Source organism: Helianthus annuus, chromosome 17 (assembly GCF_002127325.2).
Source record: "Helianthus annuus cultivar XRQ/B chromosome 17, HanXRQr2.0-SUNRISE, whole genome shotgun sequence".
Classification (NCBI taxonomy): Eukaryota; Viridiplantae; Streptophyta; class Magnoliopsida; order Asterales; family Asteraceae; genus Helianthus; species Helianthus annuus.
Window position 1 is genome coordinate 163,633,810 of NC_035449.2, and position 8,508 is coordinate 163,642,317.

The following is an 8,508-nucleotide window of genomic DNA, read 5'->3' on the forward strand; positions in this document are numbered from 1 at the left end:
TTAGTACATAAGTGTTTGAAAACTACCACTAAACTTAAAGGACACATAGGTAATTCTTTCATTACAAAATTATCACAAATGAACTTCTAAGACAAAAGTGAAGATCATCTTCTTGAGTGTGTTCGGTTCATAAGTCTTGTGTTGATCACCATCCGCTTGATTGACTTACTTGAAAGCTGGAAATTTAACAAAACAATAATGTTAGGATCCTTCAAATTTCACATAAATAAGTGTGTGCTTAAAACGAATTCGATATACACAGTTTTGCAAAACCAAACAATTTTGGCAGGGCTCCACCGTAAATTACGGTGGTCACCGTAATTTACGGTGGGCGCTGGGCGTTTATGGTTTCACCGTAAGTCAGTAGAGAATTGTCGTAATGACTTACCCTCCACCGTAAATTACGGTGGTACCGTAATTTACGGTGGCTTCTGCATATTCTTCCTGTTTGCTGTTTTGACCCGTTTATACCAATTCCTGCACTTTTCGGTCATCAAAGCGCAGCACGGGTATTCCTTTGCAACAAGCACGACCCGTTTTGGATCCCTTGTTTCAACACACACGCTCCCATTACCGGTTTGCGTGATACTAATATTCTTCCCATTACCCAACACACGGGTTTATGGTCTACGGATGAGGTACTTCCGTTACCCGGTTTGTACCCATCATTTTTAACTCGTTTGGGGTTGCCATTATGAAGTCCCTCATTTTAGACAACCAAACCAACACGATTCTAATTTATTCAAACTAGCAACCCATTAATATGAAAACTAAATTATCAATATTATAGTAGCGTTAACTACGTACCTTAGAGCTTTCCCTTTTGGCGAGCGTCCGCACCGGCTTGACTTCCCGACGCCTCACTCGTGTTGCCTAAAACATACAAGCCAATTATCATTAGAACCATTCGGCTCATGATTAAGCTTGTTACTTTACCCACACCACATTTGTGTCGATCAATGTCTTTTAGGCATTTTATCAAGCATCTTGTGTGCATAATTTCTTACAATTTGTAACTAAGTTTAACATTCATGATTTAGCCATGGCAAACATCAATTTAAGCAATTTCGCTAAATTTTTACATCAATAATTTCTGAATCTTGTTCATAAAGCTTGAATTACTCTAGGACACATCAAAATCCTAATGTCTCATACTTTTCTACAAAAACCCACATATCACCTCTAATGGTGATCATGAACTTTACAAGAATTAAACCAAATTTCAACAAGAAATCTACTAGGGTTCATCCTTATACACTATTTCAATTAAAACAAACATCATGCATGCTCAGATTTGAACCTCATGATTTTATCTAAAATCTAAGGTAGAACCAAATCATGAAATTTTGCATACCTTACGATCCCTTAGTCAAGGTGATCACAAATCTATATTCAGATTTCAATTCGGACTCGATTTGAACCTTCAATTGATGGATTTTGTGAACATTAGGGTTTGAGGGGAAATCCCCTTTGTTGCCTGCGTTCTGATCGATCAAACACACACTTAGGTGTGTGTTTGGTGTGTTATTTTTACTAATAATAGATTAAGTTCCAGAATTGGCAAGTTTGGTCCCTCAATTATACATGGGTTATAGAACAAGGGTTTTTAATTATACTTTGTCATATTATGTTAAGATTTCTACTAACTAGGTTATCTTTCCTAGTCTTTTATCTTAACTTACTACTAGTATTTAGTTTAAAATGTAACATTAATATTTTCGGGGTGTTACAAGTCCACCCCCCTTAAAGAGGGTTTCGTCCCCGAAACCTGTTTATGTATATGACAAAAGTTTCTTATACGTACCGAAAAGTGTAGGGTATAGTCGTTTCATTTCCTCTTCAGACTCCCAAGTGGTGTCTGATCCTTTTCGGTGTTCCCATTTGACCTTTACTTGATAGACCATCTTGTTCCTTAAGCTTTTCACCTTACGGTCTAGAATAGCAATTGGTCTCACCACGTAGTTGAGACTATTATCTACCTCGATGTCGTCATAGTGAATATACGCGGTTTCGTCAGCTAGACATTTCCGGAGATGTGATACATGGAACGTGCTATGTATCCCACTCAACTCTGGGGGCAATTCAAGACGGTAAGCCACCCTACCGACTCGCTCGATGATTCTGAAGGGCCCGATAAACCTTGGGCTTAACTTTCCCCTTTTTCTAAACCGGATTATTCCTTTCCACGGTGATACCTTCAACATAACCTTATCACCAACTTGGAACTCAATCGGTTTTCTCCGTTTGTCCGCATACGCCTTCTGTCGATTTTGAGCCGCCCTTAGGTGAGCTCGGACTATGTCGATCTTTTGATTCGTGAGTCCGATTATATCTTTATGTTCAAGTTCACGCGGGCCAACCTCACCCCAACATACCGGAGTTCGACACTTCCTTCCATATAGCATTTCATACGGAGCCATACCGATGCTTGCGTGGTAACTGTTATTATATGAGAATTCAGCCAACGGTAGGTGAATATCCCAACTACCCCCGAAGTCAATTATGCACGCCCGTAACATATCCCCCAATTTTTGTATTGTTCTTTCACTTTGACCATCCGTTTGAGGATGGTACGCGGTGCTAATAAACAATTTAGTTCCCATTTGTTTTTGGAAATCGCACCAAAAATTTGAAGTGAACCGGGTATCCCTATCGGACACGATGGATACCGGCACTCCGTGGCGTGCTATTATCTCATTAGTGTACACTTCTGACATCTTCTCTGACGTATAAGTTTCTCGGATAGGGATGAAATGGGCACTTTTGGTTAGTCTATCCACAACTACCCAAATGGCATCGAAACCACGGCTAGTTCTGGGCAGCTTGGTTAGCAGGTCCATTGTAATTTGCTCCCACTTCCAAACCGGAATATCTAATGGTTGCAACTTGCCATAGGGTTTTTGATGCTCCGCTTTGACTTGTAAACAAGTCAAACACTTCTCCACGTATTTAGCCACATCCCTTTTCATCCCCGGCCACCAATAGTTTTGCTTCAAGTCCCTATACATCTTAGTTGCCCCGGGATGGATCGAATAGCGAGACTTATGAGCCTCGTCAAGCAGAAGACTCTTAACACCACATGTGTTTGGGACCCAAATCCGATCATTCCGGCATTTCATCCCATTACTTCCTTCCGTAAGGTCTTTTACCATCCCTTTTATACGTTCTTTCTTCCAATTTTCTTTCTTTAACGCTTCGGTTTGGGCTTCTCGGATACGCTCGAGCAAACCTGAAGTTACTACCAACTGCATAGATCGTACTCGTATTGGAGCGCATTCGTCCTTTCGGCTAAGGGCATCCGCCACCACATTAGCCTTTCCGGGGTGGTAATGGATCTCGCAGTCGTAGTCTTTCACCACTTCTAACCAGCGTCTCTGCCTCATGTTTAGCTCCTTTTGATCGAAAAAGTACTTCAAACTCTTATGGTCAGTGAAAATAGTACTTTTCACACCATACAAGTAATGCCTCCAGATTTTCAAGGCAAAGACCACGGCTGCCAACTCAAGATCATGAGTTGGGTACTTTGTTTCATGCGGCTTAAGTTGCCTAGAGGCATAGGCGATCACCCTTCCCCTTTGCATTAGTACGCACCCAAGGCCTAGGTGCGATGCATCCGAGTACACTACCATATCCTCCGTACCATCCGGTAAAGTCAACACCGGTGCACAGGTTAATTTTTCCTTTAATGTCTGAAATGCTTTTTCTTGATCGCTTCCCCAGACGAACTTCTCATTCTTGCGGGTCAATTTGGTCAATGGCAATGCGATTTTGGAGAAATCCTGAATGAATCTCTGATAGTAACCTGCCAACCCCAAGAAACTTCTAATTTCGGATGGATTCTTTGGAGGGCTCCATTTTGACACCGCTTCCACCTTCGACGGATCCACCAATATTCCCTCGGCACTTATGACGTGCCCTAGGAATTGCACCTCTCTTAACCAGAAGGCGCATTTTGAGAATTTAGCATATAATCTTTCCCGCCTTAATACCTCCAATACTTCCCGTAAATGGTTAGCGTGCTCCGCCTCTTTTCTTGAATAAACGAGGATGTCGTCTATAAAAACAATCACCGATCTATCGAGCATCGGTTTGCAAACCCGGTTCATGAGATCCATGAAGGCCGCGGGCGCATTAGTTAATCCGAAAGACATTACGAGAAACTCGAAATGTCCATATCGTGTTCGGAATGCCGTTTTTGGTACATCGCTATCCTTTACCCTTAGTTGGTGGTAACCCGATCTCAAATCGATTTTTGAAAACCAGCTAGCGCCTTGTAATTGATCGAATAAGTCGTCGATTCTCGGAAGTGGGTATCGATTCTTTACCGTGAGTTTGTTTAACTCCCGGTAATCAATACACATCCGCATGCTCCCGTCCTTCTTCTTTACAAATAGCACGGGAGCTCCCCAAGGAGACACGCTAGGCCGGATGAATCCCTTCTCAAGTAAATCTTGCAACTGAGACATTAACTCTTGCAGTTCCGAAGGTGCCAATCTATACGGTGCCTTAGCAACCGGTTTAGCACCCGGGGTCAGTTCAATCCCGAACTCTATTTCACGCTCTGGTGGCATTCCCGGAAGATCTTCGGGAAAGACATCTTTAAATTCACGCACCACAGGTACGTCTTCGATTCTTGGCATTTCTTTTTCGACGTCACGTATATAAGTTAAATATGCCTTACACCCGTGTAGTATAAACTTGCGGGCTTCTATCATCGAGCATATCATAGGATTATAAGCCCTCTCCCCATAGATGATGACACGCCTTTCGCTCGGAGACGTTAGGTGTATCTCCTTACGTAAGCATATCACCTTAGCATGGTAGCGGGATAGCCAATCCATTCCGACGACCACTTGAAATTCACCCATGGACATGGGTATTAAATCAATGGAGTATTCCTCGCCATCGATATTCAATTTGCATTCCCGACATACATCACAAACAAGAAAACTTTTGTTATTACCTACTTCTACTTCCATTGGCATAGGTAATTTCGTTAATGTAAACACGGGGTTTTGAATAAATCTATGTGAAACAAAAGACTTATTCGCACCTGTATCAAATAAAACACGTGCAAGGATCGAATTTATAGTAAATATACCTGTAACCACGTCAGGTTCCATTTTTTCTTCAGCAGCAGTGATTTGGAACGACCTTGCCTTAGCTTTTGGGGTCTCATCCCTAGAGTCAACACTCTCTTTCTTTCCCCCCAATTCCGGACATTCTGACTTTTTATGACCCGGTTGGTAACATTTATAGCACACCGTTACTTTGTCTGGGCAATTTGCAACCCCATGCCCTATCTTGCCACATGCCACGCAAGGTTTGTTCTTGAAGTAGCATTCACCTTTATGAGTGCGTCCACATGTTTTGCAACTCGGAGATCCTCCTTTTGCACTCCCTTTCTTCGAAGATTCAGCTACCTTTGGCTTCTTTGTGGGACTCGGGTTTTCATCCAAGGCCCTCCTCTCACCTCTTTCAACTTGCCTTTTTAGTTCAATCTCGCGTTCCCGCGCCGCATTGATTATATCGGTGAGGCTTTCATAATGTGAGGGAGTCATGAACTCCCTATATTCAGCCCTAAGCATGGTGTGATAATAATAAATTTTCTGTTCTTCAGTTTTGACCAAGTCATCACAAAACTTGAGTTTATCCATGAACATCCCCGTAATTTTATCAACGGTTTCACCCTTTTGCCTCAATTGCATAAATTCCTCCTTTATCTTATTTATCACTGCCTTGGGGCTATGATGTTTGAGGAATGGTACTTTGAAATCTTCCCAAGCCATTGCCCTTATTGTTTCAACACCCCTTTCGTTTCTGAGGTTGTCCCACCAATCCTTGGCTTGGCCTCTAAGTTGGCCAGTTCCATACGCCACGAAGTCACTTTCATCACAATGCGTGCGTTCGAAAACACCTTCAATATCGCTTATCCACCTTTGACAAGCAATTGGATCTACCTCTCCATTGAAAATCGGGGGCTTGCACGCCATAAACTTGTTGTAAGAACAACCTTTCTTTTCCTTAGCCTTGCCTCTATCACTGGTAAAGTCTTCTCTTAATTCACCAATTCTTTCCTCCATAGTGGAAAGTAAGGTGTTTTGCATTCTTTCCACAAATCTTGGTAGACTAACTTCGATGGCCCTTCCAACTTCCTCGGCAATCTTCTCTTTCAACTCGTCGCTAGTGAGGGATAAAACATTGTCACTAGCACCTCCCGACATCTTCTTACTGAAATGTTAAAATGATTCAATAAATAATCTTGTTCAATCGCTCTCACGCCTTTACATGAGACTTCGTACTCATTATTCGGCCAAGTATGTAACTTTGCCTTATCATTTATACTAAGTGTACTTCCCGGGTTCGAGTATATCACTATACTCCTCCCATACACAATAAATCATTACCCTTTTTAATCTTTTTAAATTTAATTTGCTTTAAATAAATTCTTACCGGATGTTGATCAAGCCTTGAACCGAACACAATTCTCTTTAACCTTAGCTCTGAATACCAACTTGTAACACTCTAATTAAAATGCCCAATATTTAAACCGACTAGATAAGAAAGATCATAGTCATTTAAAACATTTAGTACATAAGTGTTTGAAAACTACCACTAAACTTAAAGGACACATAGGTAATTCTTTCATTACAAAATTATCACAAATGAACTTCTAAGACAAAAGTGAAGATCATCTTCTTGAGTGTGTTCGGTTCATAAGTCTTGTGTTGATCACCATCTGCTTGATTGACTTACTTGAAAGTTGGAAATTTAACAAAACAATAATGTTAGGATCCTTCAAATTTCACATAAATAAGTGTGTGCTTAAAACGAATTCGATATACACAGTTTTGCAAAACCAAACAATTTTGGCAGGGCTCCACCGTAAATTACGGTGGTCACCGTAATTTACGGTGGGCGCTGGGCGTTTATGGTTTCACCGTAAGTCAGTAGAGAATTGCCGTAATGACTTACCCTCCACCGTAAATTACGGTGGTACCGTAATTTACGGTGGCTTCTGCATATTCTTCCTGTTTGCTGTTTTGACCCGTTTATACCAATTCCTGCACTTTTCGGTCATCAAAGCGCAGCACGGGGTATTCCTTTGCAACAAGCACGACCCGTTTTGGATCCCTTGTTTCAACACACACGCTGCCATTACCGGTTTGCGTGATACTAATATTCTTCCCATTACCCAACACACGGGTTTATGGTCTACGGATGAGGTACTTCCGTTACCCGGTTTGTACCCATCATTTTTAACTCGTTTGGGGTTGCCATTATGAAGTCCCTCATTTTAGACAACCAAACCAACATGATTCTAATTTGTTCAAACTAGCAACCCATTAATATGAAAACTAAATTATCAATATTATAGTAGCGTTAACTACGTACCTTAGAGCTTTCCCTTTTGGCGAGCGTCCGCACCGGCTTGACTTCCCGACGCCTCACTCGTGTTGCCTAAAACATACAAGCCAATTATCATTAGAACCATTCGGCTCATGATTAAGCTTGTTACCTTACCCACACCACATTTGTGTCGATCAATGTCTTTTAGGCATTTTATCAAGCATCTTGTGTGCATAATTTCTTACAATTTGTAACTAAGTTTAACATTCATGATTTAGCCATGGCAAACATCAATTTAAGCAATTTCGCTAAATTTTTACATCAATAATTTCTGAATCTTGTTCATAAAGCTTGAATTACTCTAGGACACATCAATATCCTAATGTCTCATACTTTTCTACAAAAACCCACATATCACCTCTAATGGTGATCATGAACTTTACAAGAATTAAACCAAATTTCAACAAGAAATCTACTAGGGTTCATCCTTATACACTATTTCAATTAAAACAAACATCATGCATGCTCAGATTTGAACCTCATGATTTTATCTAAAATCTAAGGTAGAACCAAATCATGAAATTTTGCATACCTTACGATCCCTTAGTCAAGGTGATCACAAATCTATATTCAGATTTCAATTTGGACTCGATTTGAACCTTCAATTGATGGATTTTGTGAACATTAGGGTTTGAGGGGAAATCCCCTTTGTTGCCTGCGTTCTGATCGATCAAACACACACTTAGGTGTGTGTTTGGTGTGTTATTTTTACTAATAATAGATTAAGTTCCAGAATTGGCAAGTTTGGTCCCTCAATTATACATGGGTTATAGAACAAGGGTTTTTAATTATACTTTGTCATATTATGTTAAGATTTCTACTAACTAGGTTATCTTTCCTAGTCTTTTATCTTAACTTACTACTAGTATTTAGTTTAAAATGTAACATTAATATTTTCGGGGTGTTACACAAATACATAAGGTTTATTGGGCCAACCCAATACTAATATGATTAAAAAAAACACCACACACGTTGAATTGGAAACTGAAAGGGCTATCGTAATTTCAGAACTCGACACTGCAGGGCTGGCTGTCATTGAAGATTATACGAACGAACATTAGAAGTTAAAAGGTCCGATTTGTTTCAGAACTCAACACG

The 8,508-nt window shown here is 40.5% G+C and overlaps 1 long non-coding RNA gene across 1 annotated transcript; it reads right to left on the reverse strand.

The window, feature by feature from the left end:
• Nucleotides 1-33: 33 nt before the first annotated feature.
• LOC110926550 lies at nucleotides 34-8,073 on the reverse strand. Its single transcript, XR_004885778.1, has 4 exons — nucleotides 7,943-8,073; nucleotides 7,396-7,461; nucleotides 808-873; nucleotides 34-176 (listed from the first exon to the last, which is right to left on the reverse strand). It is a non-coding gene; the product is annotated as an uncharacterized LOC110926550 (long non-coding RNA).
• Nucleotides 8,074-8,508: the final 435 nt, after the last annotated feature.